Source organism: Podarcis erhardii (genome assembly GCF_964252035.2).
Source record: "Podarcis erhardii genome assembly, chromosome: 12".
In the NCBI taxonomy this organism is placed as follows: domain Eukaryota; kingdom Metazoa; phylum Chordata; class Lepidosauria; order Squamata; family Lacertidae; genus Podarcis; species Podarcis erhardii.
In genome coordinates this window covers 50263342-50279777 of record NC_138513.1, presented here as the reverse complement: position 1 = coordinate 50279777, position 16436 = coordinate 50263342, and the positions used below count along the sequence as shown (strand labels likewise).

Here is a 16436-nt window from a genome sequence, read left to right as displayed (position 1 = left end):
AAGTAGAAAAAAAAAGTTTTAGAAAAGAAAACCTAAGGGGGTGACTATCCCATAAAAACAGCCCAATGAAGACTGGTTGTACACAGTGGCCATTATTGGACAGTAGTGATGGAAAAGAAAAATGGAACATTGGGGGGGGGTAGTGGAATACCCTGCTTGGAAGAAATGGCTGACTGGAACCCTGAGCAGGAACCCTGAGCAGGAGCCCTCCTTCTAGACAGGAGGATACACTATAGTATTTTGTTGTTCAGTATAGTTGCTGACCAGAGATAATACACTGAAATTCAGCAGTAAATAATGTTTCCTCAATTTATGAGATGCTCAAAGTTTTAAGAAGGATGCTGAACATAGGAAGCCATCTGCTATTACAGTGAGAAATTACTATTAAGGTTATTTGCAGAGCAGAAAAATCTAGAAACATTTTTATGCAAATGAAGGTCTGAAGGGGAATTGTGATGCAGTTTGAAATTAGGGAGTAGTTTACAGGGAAACAATTTGCACACATTGACACTAAATTAAATTTAGATGGCTTTGGGGGGAAGCTGGTTAGAACCTTTCAAAGAGTCTCAACAAGTGAGTGCTGCCCTATTCAGAACAAAAAATGGTTGGCTTCACTTCAGTGTTGTATTAAGGCACCCAAATGGGTTTTGAAATGCCATGTTAAAAGTTTGTGAAAAGGAATCATGTGAAGCAATAATGAAACCACTAACAATTTTGCAAACTGCCTCATTATTAATAATTGTATCTTATGTGTTACCGCTTAACTTCAGAATGCCAGGCTGTTATTATGTTTAGCTGGCAGTTATTTACCATCCTCCACTTTACTCAGTTGGCAAATATGCTAATAGGGAATCTTCAAGTAGAATTTACGATAATCTTATTTCTTCTCAGTGGTCATCCTTTTAAGGAAAAAAAAAGGTTTTATCCCTCAGTTGCAAAGTAAACCTAGAACAAGGTGGTACAATTCTGCTGGGTGACCAAAATCAGAAATGAGCCTTAAATGACAGCCGTATGAGTGATGAATTGTCACAAGTTGTGGAGTCCCAAGTGCCACAAAGGAGACTCAGGTAGTCATAGTAAAATACTGGAACATTGTTAATCCAGCCAAAGGATGGGCAGTCTGGGATATATATATCCAGAACAACTAGTAATCTACTAAGAAAATACAGCTCACCATCCATGCATTTATTATTTCTTCATATACTACATTTAGATACTCCCTTTCTCCTATGATGGTAAGGGAACACCTAGCTACTTTAAATAAATTCAAATCTCCAGGCCTTGATGAGCTGCACTCAAGGGTACTAAAGGAGTTTGTGGATGTAATGTCAGAGCCTTTGTCCATAATCTTTGAGAATTCAGGAGAGCAGGTGAGGTCCCGGCAGACGGGATGTGGATGAATGTTGTCCCCATCATCAAAAGGGGGAGGAAAGAAGATCCAGGTAACTACTGACTGGTGAGCTTGACATCAGTACCAGGAAAGGTCCTAGAACAGATCATTCAGCAGTCGGTCTGTGAAGCTGTGATGCTGTGATTACCAAGACCCAGCATGGGTTTGGAGAACAACTGTGCCCAAAGTAACAAAATGAATTTCAGTAGGGACAAGTGTCAGGTTCTACACTTAGGCAGTAAGAACCAGCTGCACAAATATAAGATGGGGAACACCTCATGTAGTGGACCTACCACTAAATGCAATTAAATGTAGCAGATCCCACCGCCAACTGCTCCCAATTAAACCGGTAGTGAACCAGTTCGTTAAAATTCTAAATTATCGCAGATTATCTTTTTGGCTTCTTGTGTGAGGGAAAAATTGATGTTTTGGAGACTTAGGCAGAAATTGAACAAATAAGAAAGGTTTTATCTACAAAACAAAGTTGGTAAAACAAAGGTGGGTGAGGAGCTGTGTTCTTTCATTCAGTAGAAATTAACTTATTACTTAAACTAAATCTAAAGATTTTGCAGGCGTTAAAACAAAGTAGTAAATGCACAGCTTCTCCTAAACTACAGCTGCTAAAAAAATCAGTTGTTGCACTTCAGGTAGATGTTCAGGTTTCTAGAATAGATAGTAAAATGCTTAACTCACGTTTCTGTTCCTTCCCACTCGTTCCTTTACTTAGTTATGACCGGTATTACAGTTAAATACTTTTAACACAGCACAGCTTCCTTCACAGTTTAGAACTTTGGTTCATGAGCAAGGGGCTCTTTTTGTCAGTTACAATCCCATTCCTGAGGTATTAGTCTAGCAGACCAGGGGATCCCCCCACCCCTCTTAACAGGCTTGGGAGTCTTCTCTAGCTAGAAAATCTCTCCCCTCCTGACTGGAAGGAGACCCAAGGAGACTTCATCCTCACAGCTTCTACTTCTCCTGCTCAAACTCAGCCCCCCAGTTCACTCCTGTCTGAATACTCTCCCAAGACACTCAAGCCCGTCTTCCTAGCTAAGCTATGAGGCTCCTTCCTCTAGCTGTAGATATTCCCCTCAGAGCAGATGTTAAACTCAAATTTGAACCAACTCTCTCAGACGAACCCTATCCTATGTCAAAATCTCCGCTCAGCCAAGCTGATAGAGCTCATCCTCCTGTGGCCGAGTCTGACGTGATGAGGCCTCAGGCACATTCCCATTCAGCAGAGAATCCAGCAGCATGCGGAAGTGATGAGATTTATGGCTACATTGCAAAGAGTTTTATTTTCCTAACTACGCAGACAGAAAAGACATCCTCTCTCTGTGAAAGCAGAGAGCAACTGAAACAATCACATCCATCTCCCGTGAGACTTCCAAGAGTATGGAATGTGTGGAATGTAAACAGAGTCTTATGACTCCAAAGCACTGCTCATTGGTAAACAGAAACTAACATCCTCCCCCTTTCTGTGAACACCACTGAGCAGTGTGTCAGTACAATCTCAGTACAAACCCAGTTTCTGTACATAGGTACAGTGTTGATCCTTCGGAACAACCTTGGACAATAAATCAGCAGGAATTTCATTACCTGGCATGTAGGACACCGTTATGAGTCCTTTCTGAACACATTCTCTGGCATGTTGCAGCTTCAATTGCAAATGCTTCGTGCTTTGCTTACAACCTTCAGAAGTCAGCAAAGCACGAAGCACTTACAATTGAAGCTGCAACATGCTAGAGAAACATGCTTTGTTGTCCTGATAAACCTGGATTGGACACTTTATAGGAATTCTCATGTCTTTGCACAATTGTAACAACCATTCACAATCCACAAGTGAATAAGACAGTGCATTCAGTTCAGCTTCACAAGAACTTAAGTTCAGCTTCACAAGAACTTAAGCTTACTGTTGTTTGCTTCTTGCACGACCAATCATATAGACCCTGGTTGTACATGTAGCAAACTCCAGGCATGCTTTTCCTGTCTGTAGTGTCACTTCCAAAACTCACATCAGCAAATATCTCAAGACCACCAGACTTCTGATTGTTTAATCTCAGTCTGTAGTGTATAGTGCCTTTCAAATAAATGCGTTTTAGAGCTTTCCAATCCTTAATAGTAGGGTTGTTGACTTGTCTGCTTAGCAAGTTCGTGCTAACTGCAATGTCCAGTCTTGCACATCTGGCAGTGAAGTTTAGTTTGCCTAGCACACTTTTGTACAGTGTAGTGTCAGAAAATGCTTCTTCAGTATCATCTACCTGATAACCTGTTGTCATTGGTGTGCAGAGGAGGACGACCAAACATGTGAAGAGGAGGCTGACCAAGATTATCTTTTATATATATATATATAATAATATTTATTAAAGTTTCAAAAGAATTACAAAAATGAAAGAAGAAAAAGAAAACAAAAAATACAAAATACAGAAAAAGTAAAAAAAAACAATTAAAAACATTTCAATCTTTCCATATCTTATCTTTCTTTTACTTATTTCCCTGACCTCCTCACACCTCCCTCTTTTGTATTCTAGTTCAATTGTTGTTTCAGCAAGTCCTTACCCTTTTTGCATTTATCTTGATACTTTATCGTAATATATTATAGCTTTGCATTTTTACATGTTAACAATCCATTTTTACATACCCCTTAACCACCTTATTGCTAAAACCACTTAACTTCGTTCCAACCTCCCTCTAGCATTCATTAATTTTACAGTATTTCCGTAAATAGTCTTTAAACTTTTTCCAGTCTTCTTCCACCGACTCTTCTCCCTGGTCTCGGATTCTGCCAGTCATTTCCGCCAGTTCCATGTACTCCATCACCTTCATCTGCCATTCTTCCCGGGTGGGTAGATCTTGTGTCTTCCAATACTTCGCGATGAGTATTCTTGCTGCTGTTGTTGCATACATAAAGAAAGTTCTGTCCTTCTTTGACACCAATTGGCCGACCATGCCCAGGAGAAAGGCCTCTGGTTTTTTCAAGAAAGTATATTTAAGTACCTTTTTCATTTCGTTATAAATCATCTCCCAGAAAGCCTTAATCCTTGGGCACGTCCACCAAAGGTGGAAGAATGTACCTTCATTTTCTTTACATTTCCAACATTTTTTATCGGGCAAATGATATATTTTTGCAAGCTTGACTGGTGTCATGTACCACCTATATATCATTTTCATAATATTCTCTCTTAAGGCATTACATGCCGTGAATTTCATACCTGTGGTCCATAACTGTTCCCAGTCAGCAAACATAATGTTGTGTCCAACGTCTTGTGCCCATTTTATCATAGCAGATTCTGACCAAGATGATCAAGGGTATGGAAACCAAGCCTTATGAGGAAAGGTGGAGGGAGTTGGGGGATATTTAGCCTGGGAAAGAGGAGGATGAGAGGAGATATGATAGCCATCTTCAAATATCTAAAAGGCTGTCATATGGAAGGAGCAAGCTTGTTCGGCCATCTGTCATGGATGCTTTAGTTGAGATTTCAGCATTGCAAGGGGATGGACTAGATGACTCTCGGGGTCCCTTCCAACTCTACAATTCTTTCTTCTTCTTCTTCTTCTTCTTTATTTATTTATTTATTTATGATTTCATTTTACATTAAACTCTACAATTCTATGAACTTCTGAGTACCTAATGTTGAAGAGCACTGATCTAGTGCACCCAGCAGCTACAGGGACTTTGACAGGGGACTTGAGAGTTGGGAGTGCCAAGGAAGTTCAGAGTCTTCAATTTGGATAGCACATACCCTCCTGCCCCTAAAGCTAAGGCCCTTCTCTAGTAACCCAGTCAGATTCTGAGCAAGAGCGATTATGTTTTGCTGAGAGAACCTGAAGAGGAATGAAAGACTCAGGTGGCTCAAACGTTTTGTTCTATTCTCTTTTAAAATGAAAGCCAGAATAACAAAAAAGGGGAAAGAAAAAGGCAGGAGCAGATCAGAAAGTGGAACGAGCCCCATGGAATGTTAAAAGTGGGAATTCTGAGAAACAAAATGCTATTTTTAACTTTGAAACTTTCAGCTATTAATGTAGCAGCCCAAAAGGCAGTTTAGCACTTTGACCATGAATTGCACGGAAGCCTTTGATGAGATGCACATTTGGAAGCTGAAGGCCAGGGGTAATATCTTATGATTTCTTAGGTCTTCCTCTCACCCCTTGTTCTCTGGCACAAGGCTCAATTTAAAAAAATGGGGGATGGGGAGAGAGAATTGCCAGTTTCTTTGATGAAAATTGCCTGGGGAAAATACCATGCTAATAAGAAGCAGGCAAAGCTTTATGCAGTAGATGTGAAAATTGCTAAGACTGCAGAGAGGAAAAGAATAATTTGTTCTCTCTGTTCCAAGAAAACAAAGCTCCACATATAAAGTTAAAAAGATGTAACCCTATTCTTTCCCAAATGTATTTTGCACTCCACCCCTAAAAGATGGACAGAAATGGACCCCAAGTGCATTTTTCACACAGGCAGTTGAAATTGATCTTCACCCAATTTATGGACTTTAAAAATACAACCTTTGAGGCCTCTTGTCCCATTTAAATGTGGGTTTTTATGCTCTGGGGAAGCAGTAAACTATAATTCCATTTTCATATTTTGAGAGTCCAGCAACCCTGGAGCAAAAGAGCAATGGGAAGGTAATTTTAGATCATGAAGATCCAGAGTCTCTTAACCATACATGCATCCACCAGCTGTTCTGCATCATCTTGACTGACTGATTGCTTGAAGCAGCAGGTGCTGTGGGCATTCTGGTGCCTCATGAAAATAAAGTAAAGACTTTTGATTGAAGAGTAGGTAGATGCCTTAGTTGGCCGTGTGCACTTGATCTAAGGACAGACCCTCATGAACTGACATATTCTGTGCCTGTAAGGGACACATAGTCAGGGACACCTGAAGTATTCTTGAGGGATGGGTGGGAATGCTCCCCTGTACAAAGTGAAAAGCCATCTGTGTAAGCTGCACAATTTAATTTATTTGTTGCTTTATACAAAAAAAGGTCTTAAAGTGACTTTCAAAAGGTTAAAATAACAAAACATTCATGACACGCTGGTCCTGCGACCTATGCTGCATACAATGTGTGCTGATGGAGCCAGGGTAAACCGATTCCTTCTGCGCATGTACAGTGCAGTTCTAAAGCATTCCAATAGATCTCTCTTAAACTTCAGTGTGCATTTGCACTAAGACATGTGCACAACAATACTATTCATTTACTGAAAGCATTTTTAATCCCACTCTTTTATCATAAAAAGTCAAAACACACAAAGAAAAGGGGAGCAGACAGGCAAAGCAAGCTCAGGCACCAGTTCTGAAAGTGACAGTTTTAAACATGACTAGTTGGAATATTAACTGCTTAGGTAGTCTGATGGAATAGCCATTGCTATGTGACATTATTCACTGCAAACATAGGAACTTAGGAAGAGCCCTCCTGGTTCCAACCCAAAGACCTGTCTACTCCAGCTTCCTGTTCTCTCAGTAACCAACCAGATACCTATGAGAAACATGCGTTTAATAGCACTCTTCCCACTCACGTTCTCAAAAACTGGTATACAGTCGTATTGTCACCAATTTTGGAGGTACCGGTACTATTGCCATTGTGACGAGTCGCCATTTATTGCTTTGTACTCTATGAAATATATATTGTTCATCCCCCAATGAGATAAGTGAGAGTTTTCCCCAATTAGGGCTTGTGCAAAAATGACCATAGAATGGACCCATAACCTCTTTGCTAACTTATTTCTCTGGTTCATTTCAGAAAATGCAGGTATGTAAATTATATATACAGTGGTACCTCAGGTTACATACGCTTCAGGTTACATACGCTTCAGGTTACAGACTCCGCTAACCCAGAAATAGTGCTTCAGGTTAAGAACTTTGCTTCAGGATGAGAACACAAATCGTGCTCCTGCAGCGCAGCGGCAGCAGGTGGCTCCATTAGCTAAAGTGGTGCTTCAGGTTAAGAACAGTTTCAGGTTAAGTACGGACCTCCGGAACGAATTAAGTACTTAACCCGAGGTACCACTGTACATATATACTTCCTAATACTCTAACAGAAGGACACTGGCTATATATCCAACATTAAATAACAGGGCTCCCATAGAAGGACTGCAATACTCTGACAGCCGTCTAATCTTGTTACAAAAATGTACTACACTGAGCAGTATTTAAAAATATAAAATATAAGAACACAAGGCAGGAATGGTTTACCTTTGAAACAGTTACAATCACCAGCTGCATTCCTCCCCTGTAATCTCAAACCCCACAACTTTCTTCAAAAGACACGTCAAATAAGTATATATATGCAAAAAAAAACCCCACAGTGGGTATGCAATTTTAATGAGCAGTTTGCTCATGAATTTGTTTGAAATCCATGTGACTTAGAAGCAGAAACAGAAGCATGCTCTGAAATTCAATATACAAAGGCTGCTCTGCTCAGCAGGTGAGAGCGAGCTCAAGAATTGATAGCCTCTGTGCATTATGTGAATTGAAGCCCATGTGCTCCAGTATGTAGGCACCCAAGTGCTACCCGCTATGGCAAGGAAACCATATGGAATTCCAAGTACCTATCGCACTGTGTTTATTCGTAGATCCAGAAAGATCTCAGGAAACAAACTAGTCCCAGATGTGTGCAGGAGCAGTGAGGAACAGAATTCAGTGATGAAGCTCATCTGCTCTGCATTTTGTATTTTTGCATTTTGATGTTTTTGAAGGTTTGCTGTAAGCCACTTTGGGCACAACATGTGGAAGAAGCAGCAGTCAATGTACAGTTTCCTGGTTCACTCCCCTACCCTACCATAGAATAATAGAATCTTAGAGTTGGAAGCGACCCCAGGATTCATCTAGTCCACCCCCCTACAATGCAAGAATCTCAACTAAAGCATCCACAACAAATGACCATCCAACATCTGCTCAAAAACCTCCAAGGAAGAGGCCACCACCTTCTGAGGGAGTCCATTCCACAGTTGAACAGCTCCTACTGTCAGAAATTTCTTCGTGTTTAGTTATAATATCCTTTCTTGTAACTTGAAGCCATATGTGTGGGACCTACCCTCCAGAGCAGGAGAAAACAAGCTTGTTCCATCTTCCATGTGACAGCCCTTGAGATATTTGAAGATGGCTAGCCTATCTCCTCTCAGTCCCCTCTTTCCCAGGCTAAACACCCCCAGCTCCCTCTACTGTTCCTCATGAGGTTTGGTTTCCAGATCCTTGATCATCTTGGTCAGCCTCCTCTTCACACGTTTCAGCTTGTCAATATCCTTCTTAAATTGTGGTGCCCAGAACTGGACACAGTGGGGTGGGGTCTGATCAAGGCAAATAGAGCAGTACTATTACTTCCCTTAATTAGGCTATAGTTGTTGGATTACCTCTCCCACCATCCATCACCATTGGCTAAGCTGGCTGGGGAAGGCAAGAGTTGGAAAACAAGAACATGCAGGGGGCACTGTAGATGATACATCACTGATATTACTCAGCATAAGGAAGCTCCTTAAGTTTATATCTAAATAATGTGTATATTTATAATATTTATAACTAAAAAAGGCTAATGGCCCTGGGTATTTTATTAGCTTCTCCTACAACTTGCTTCATTTCATGGAGTCCTCTGGAGCTATTTGCTCTGCCAGCCTCTTTTGTGGTCCACTCGCTGTCTCCTTGTATCACACTGTGGCCTGGATTGTGTAGGCTGAGTTGTGGGCTGAGTAGATGGATGAAGGAGAGAATATCCTTCCTACAACAGTGAACATGGATGGTGGTACCTTTACGTCCCTTACAACTCCATGATTCTGAAGCCTGCCAGACAGTTGTTGGCATCCATCTGTCTCAGGGCACAAGTCAGACCCCTGTGTTAGCAGCACCGAAGTGACCTCCCCTGGGGGCAAGCCTGGGCAGTATGTATGGAGGTCCTGGGCTGTGCAAATGACAAGATCCCCTTCTGGGCCTCACTGATGTGGTCCAAAGGAAAGCAGAACAATACATTTGGCACCAGGATGGCTGCAGGAGTTCCCGGAAGGAGGCATGCAAGACTTCATCCAACCGTCTTAGGGACTCCACTCTGGATTTGTGTAGGTTTTACTCCTTAGCCTTGTCTTCTCCTGAAGCTGTCCCACAAAGCAAGTATTCACAGTATTGTGCACCTATATGAGCAACCAGTAGACAGAGCAGTGGCATAATTGATGCTTAATGTAGACTTTCTCCAAGACTGGATGCAGAGCAGAATTTGCCATGTATCGTCTCTCTCTCTCTTTCTTTCTTTCTTTCTTTCTTTCTTTCTTTCTTTCTTTCTTTCTTTTCTCTTCAAAAAGATAGGAGCAGCTGAAGAATAACTATAATTATCATCATTATTTATCTCAATTTCATTTGTTGCTTCGCATCACTTATATCACACATTTTGAAGTACTCAAAGTGCTCCCTCACATTATTTTTTTCAATATTCATTACAACATTCCTATCAGGTAGATATTAATCTTATCCCTTTGTTGCAAAAATTGAGATAGTGGATTGCCTATGGGCTCAGGGTGGTAAGTTCATAGTGCCATCTTTCTTGACTACTCTGTTGTACTAGTGGCCTTTGGCAAGCCATTATCTCTGTTCCTCACAAAGTTATTGTCAGGATTGCCAGGTGTGGAATGCTGTAAGCAGTGGTTCCCAATTGGTGGTTCGTGTACCCTAGGGAGTCCATGTGGGCCCTTGGGTGGGCCCAAGGAGTCCGTGGCACCATTCACATAGCAAAAACTACCATAGAGATATCAAAATTTTCAAAAGTAGGGAGTCTGTGGCTTGGCTTTTGAAAAAGTTTAGTGCTCATTTCCTGGTTAACTGCTTCGGGGGGGGGGACATTTGCAACCCTGTTAACCCCCAAAAATCATAAGGGGTTTACACTGTAATCATGGATTGTGCTGCTGCTGCTCACACAATATAATTTGGGGGCATATTCCAGCATGCAGTTTTTTTCCTCATGTGAAAACAAAAATGCACATGCACATAAAAGGTGGCAACCTGTCTGATGATATCTGCTGCAGTGTCACACGCTGCCCTTTGGTGTGAAATTTAGCTTAATATGGTAGTATATTGATCAAAAATAGATCAACAGGTAAAACATTGTAAAAGGAACATTAGAAATTGGGGCAGAAGCACTAGCATTATAACCAGGGAAACGAACATCATAATCCCCACATCTGAATCCCCCTTTAAGTATGATCTTACTTCCTTGAACCTCAAATGTCTTTAAATTCCTTCCAGGACAGATCCTCCCCCTAATTAACTGATGTGGCATATCAAAGGTACTTTTACATAATATACTGCAAATTAATACTTCCATATGCAATTCAAAGAAATGTGATTGAAACTTTTCTTTTGATTTAAGCACAAAAGATTTCAAGCTATATAATGATTATCACGATATACACTGTAAGGCCATTAATCAGTGAGCTGTTGATATTGAAGTTAAACAAGTTCTTGCATAAACTCTGTAGATAATGACTTTCAAATTATTGGTATAAACTTAGACACAGCTTGATTGGAACAGTCTTGTATATAATTATCCAGCACAACAATTTAAAACCTGCTTTTGGAGGCCAAATATCGCTTGCATTGAATCATCTGAGAGCAAGAGAGCATCAGTTCTACCTGTATAAGTTTTCTACCTAGATAAGGCCTGCCTTTCAGTCATGGGCTCTGCCACCATACGCTGCCCTTGCCAGAGTTTCCCTGAGTCTTACATGATCCTGTTTGTAAATTACTGAATTTGACTAGGCTCATAAAAACTGCTTACATTGTTCAAACAAATATAGATATGCTCAAAACCTAAAGAACAAAACTATTAATAATGATGAACCAAGAATGTCCTTGCCACATGTCCAGGTAAGCCCCATCTCCTGAAAATATCCAACTATTTTTCTCCCAGCTGGAATATATATACGTATATTTCTTCCCACCTCCCCTACCTGCTTTTCAGAGAAAAGGGCTAAGTTGATAAGTAAACATGATACATAAAGGGAGAAATTGTGTGACATTTGCTATGTGCTTTGACATAGCTGGGCGTCGGGCGCAGGGTTGAGCTGGAATCGGAACATGACATGGGAGAAGGAATTTGTCTGCATTGTGGTCCAAATTGAATTTGCTAGGCCCCTCCCCCCAGCGCCTGCTATTTCTAGTGCCCTCTCCTCTCATACCCCATGTTCCTGAATCTGGTGCCTTCCTTTCTCTGGAATTCAAGAGGTCCGACATTTGCCCTCCCAACTTTCCTACTACTGTAACTAGAAATTGAGGCAGGGTTCCAATTTTTGAGGTTTTTGAGCCCAAGTAATAGTTATTATTTATTTATTACATTTACATTATGCTTTTCTTTATGCCTAGGATGTGCCCCAGAATCCTCAGCTGACAATGTGGAAAGGGTTGCCCTGAATGTAGAAAGCTTGAAAACTACAGTTGTAATCTATAGTGAAGTCTGCAGTTTTCTGTGTCTCATGCCACAATACCCCACAAATTAAATATGATGAAATGGAGCCACCTTTTAAAAATATTATGAGCATTGATCAATTTGGCAAGGGCAATCATTTAAATGAAGGAGTACGTAATAAGCAGTAGATATCATTATCTTGTTTTTTCCTAGAACAGTAATAAAAGGGTAGCACAGGTTTCTGTTCCTGCATGACTTATAGCCATACTCAGTGTGTTCCTTTCCAACCATCCATTTTATTCCTTCATACAGAATAGTTACAACTCTATGGTTAATAAGCTCCTCTTCAAAAATACATGTTCATTTCTTGGAAACACATTATTAGGTATATAATGAAACAAGTTAAAATGTTATTTCTTTGCTGGATAAGATGTGCCTAGGAAAAAAAGCTAATAAGCTTATTCCATGCATTTCTGAATATAACTGTGGGAGGTTGGGAGAAGCTGGCTTGTGGGGGAATGATGAATATTGTTTTGTGAACCTAACATCTAATTTGCCAGGAAAGGGTTTTGTTTCATTCTTGGAGGTTTCACTTGGCACAAAGCTAGCTGTAGTTTGTGATCTATATAGATTATGATGCCTCTGTAGCCACATGCAGCAAGTAGGAATATTCATGAATATATAACTAGAAAATACACTCATCACAAATTACAGCTTTCAAAAAGCGTGGCTTAGCTGATCCTCTGCTCCTTTACTCTGAAGTCAATCCTACTATGTTCAGTGGGACTCCCTTCAAGGTAACTGTGTATAGGATTACAGACCTAGTATTGTCGGCATCCGGGGGTCGAAAGGCCAGTTGGCTATCCCTCAGCTGGATCGTCTCCTTCCAGCCATGCCGCTGCGAAGATCCATTGACCTCTGGCTCCGAAATAAATCAGTAACCCAAGCCTCCCAGACTTGGGCACACTATACTTAGCAGTGTAAACTGCACAACAGAAGAGGCTGAGGCTTGTGAATACATACTATGAACTACGGATTTATTAAACATAAATCAAGACAAAGAAACATGTTGTCTCTCCTTGCTGTCTCCTCAGAGAGAGAGTCAAAAACAAAAGCAATACAGCAGAAGTTCCACTTACGCCAGCAAACTGTGCTGGAATGTAAACAGACATGTGACACATAACAATCCCATGTCTGCAACTAAAGGTGGAATGGAAAATCCCAACAAGTATTCCTAGGATGCAATTCTGCTATCAGCTGTGCGCAGTCAAATCCCCCTAACCCGAAAGACAACATTTGGACAAAAAAACTAGGCACAGAATTTATAGTTTATTATTTATTTCTTCTATGTGTCTTTAAGAAATAACATTACAGACTGTTTTAGTTTCCTTACAATATGTTTCCTTTTGTGTTGATCAGGTTGGTATCTGATTATGTATTCACATCTTCATGGCCCACCATTTAATTTCCTTTAATCTGTTTCAGAAGTAACAGATTTAGAAAGCATAAAGGATCCAATGGACCAGTGCAACTAGTTCCACACACAGAGCACAATTTTGGACTTGTGCTTCTCCGTAAACAGCTTTTTTGCACATAACATGTTATTTCTGAAACTGAGAAAACCTTCAGACACTTTTTATGATCTGGCAGTGGTTTGGAGGACAAAGCAAAAAAAGTCCACAGTCCTAAGCTAGTGCTAGTGAGGGCTTCTCTTCCCATGCAAATGGTAGGCACAAAGGGGCTGATCCAGTTTGGATTAAAGCACACACACACCCCTCAACACTGCCACAAAGGTACTGCTATTTTCAGGGGCTGCACACTTGATTACTATTTAAAAGCAAAATACACAATACCAATTGTGTATTCATCTAGTATGGCCCTTTGCCTAGGTCTGAAATTGCCAAGGTTCGGTTGCTTTGGGCATATACACATACACCACCACACACACCTTAGTGATGGCCACTTTATAACAATAGGAGTAACAATGTTTAGCATTTATATACCACACTGACATACTTAAAGCAGTTCACATATATTATTTCAGCAATCCTTACAGCATCTCAAAGATGGCTAATATTGTCTCCATTTTTAAAGTGGTGGTGGAGGGGCCTGCAAGAACAGTTGCCACCACCCAGTGAGTTATGAATGCGGTAAGATTTGAGTCAGGGACTTTCTTAGCTGCTGTGGGCCACCAGATTTGTGCAGTGAGGCAAGTGGAATGTTCCTCACAGTGAGAGTTGTGCCAAGGATAGACAAAAGGAGGCACATGCAAGTAAAAGGGCTACCAAAACATTCCATAAGTCCTTTCTGCAGCATTAGATAACTGACAAAAATGTACTTCCTTGATAGATTTTAAAGTGTAAGTAGAAATATCTTCCTCTTCTAGCACTATGCTGAAATCTTACACGGGTTACACTAAACTCAGCTCAATGTAATGTAAAAATCATGCTCCATTAATTCTTGGACATCTTCCTATTTCTTGGTCATAAATCCTACTACCTTGTATTACAAACTGCTGTAAAACTCACAGATAAAAGATAATTTATGTTCCGTGTATAGCCTAATGTTTCTGTACTCCTGAGAAACACAGTATCAGAAAATGAGAAAGTACATATATGAAATATTCAGCTATTCATTCTGACCACGGCTAGCAATGATAAACATGACTCTGAAGGGACCAATGTTCTTCAGAGGAGGTTTAGCCTAATGGTAATTGACATTACACTGAGGTCCAGCTCCAAGAGCCTTCTGCCAGCTCCTTCCCTGCGAGAAATGAGGTTACAGGGAACCAGGCAGAGGGCCTTCTCAGTAGTGGTGCCCGCTCTGTGGAATGTCCTCCCGTCAGATGTCAAGGAAATAAAAAGCTATCAGACATTTAGAAGACATCTGAAGGTAGTCCTTCCTGTTTAGGGAAGTTTTTAATGTTTGGTATTTTATTGTGCTTTTAATTCTGTTGGGAGCCGCCCAAAGTGGCTGGGAAAACCCAGCCAGATGGGCAGGGTATAAATTATTATTATTATTATTATTATTATTATTATTATTATTATTATCATCATCATCATCATCATCATCATCATCATCAGAATTTCAGGCATAAAAGGCTATGGGTTGTATAAACTGCAATTCCATTATTAATGATAATTTTCATCACTCAGAAGTAGCTATGATTATTATTATGAATTCCATCAAAGAGAATGTCTCTTTCTGGTTCTTAGGGGGACAAAGATCATCTGCATATGCAGTACACATTTTGGGGGTTTCCTTGCTTATGCAGTAGAATATGACAAAGTGGGGAAACCCTCACCACTCATTGAGTAGGCTTTCATCTGAGCAATTTAAAATGCTTTCTAAGGTCCAATTCCAACAGGCTCCCAAGACAAACAGCTCATCACAGAATAAAACAGTTTCTGGATCTACATTAGATTTAAGGTGGATAACTCCTCGATTGAAAACTGAAGTTTTTACCAGATCCAAACCGTCGCGCAGAGTCTAGCTTACCATTTATCCAACCATCAAGTTTTCTATATGTGGGATTTGGGAGTTGGTGGGGGAGATTATTTGGTTGTGATTCCTGCACCTCCAATGTAAAATGGTGTAGCCTAATAAAAGTTTTACCATGTTTTGAGAAATATGTCTAGAAAGCCTAAAGTTATCAGCCTGCTTACAGCACTACACTATATCAAATTTCACATGGTTGGGTGGGGCTTGACACTTATGAGATACCAGGCCAAAATTGTGACCCCTAGATAAGAGCAAAGACTTCAGCCCACCTCCATTCAGAAACGAAACTCTGTGAAAAGGAGGGTTGACATGCAAGTTTTTGGCTCAGAGGCCAAAGCAAGCTAAATCTGTAGTTTTGGGAGGAGGATATTTTTGCACTCCTGCCATTTCTTTCCAATTTGTTCATTTGTAAATAAGTCAGATATGTTTTAGGTATGGAAAAAGTCACTGTACTTCATTTTTTAAAAAGGAACCAACTACACAAAAGCTAGCTTTACATTTTCCACCTCTCAAGAGATGGAAGTAAAAGGAGGACTGTGCAGCCTCTGACCCACAGAGCCAAACACAGCTGCAGTCATGTATGGAGGACTCAAGACCTTTTGCTTTTGTTGACTGCCTGGGATTGCAAAACCAAGGGGGCCTGATATCGTAGCAGCTGTTCTACAATACACCAGTTCCACTTAACTGATTGCATCAAAGGGAAAGATGAGATAGCAAAGATCTTCTGGCTGGGCACAAATGCTGCTTAGTTCTTGAGTCCCCACCTGCTTTCTTAACTGGTGCAGTCCAGATGCAGCCTCAATGAGAAGCAGGGGTATGCATGTGAGTCCTAGAACAAAGTCTTGTAATTTGGGGGAATCCTGTTCTGGTTTCCAGCTAGTCATGCCTACCTTTATGCTATCCTGTTCTATTCTCACCCACCCACAAAAAACAAGTCAACACTGTGCCCACTGAGCAGGCTCAGTCCTCTTTGAGGCATTTTTGGATTTCCCCTTCCCCTGTGATTTTTATTCCTAAAGAATTTTTGTACTTTGGCAAAACTCCAAGCCTGTTGCTACTTCTCTCTTGTTTGTAGTTAGTTCCATTTTGGATCCTCACTTGGAGAATTGAGATTTCTATAAGTGTGCAGGATTAATTCTTTCTTTGCTGTGCTTTAATTTGTATCCCCA

At 40.6% G+C, this 16436-nt stretch overlaps 1 protein-coding gene across 7 annotated transcripts in view; it reads left to right on the top strand.

Annotated features, from left to right (window-relative positions):
• Positions 1 to 16436, top strand: part of TPK1 (thiamin pyrophosphokinase 1) — a 234000-nt gene that overhangs the window by 158181 nt on the left and 59383 nt on the right. The window lies entirely within an intron of this gene.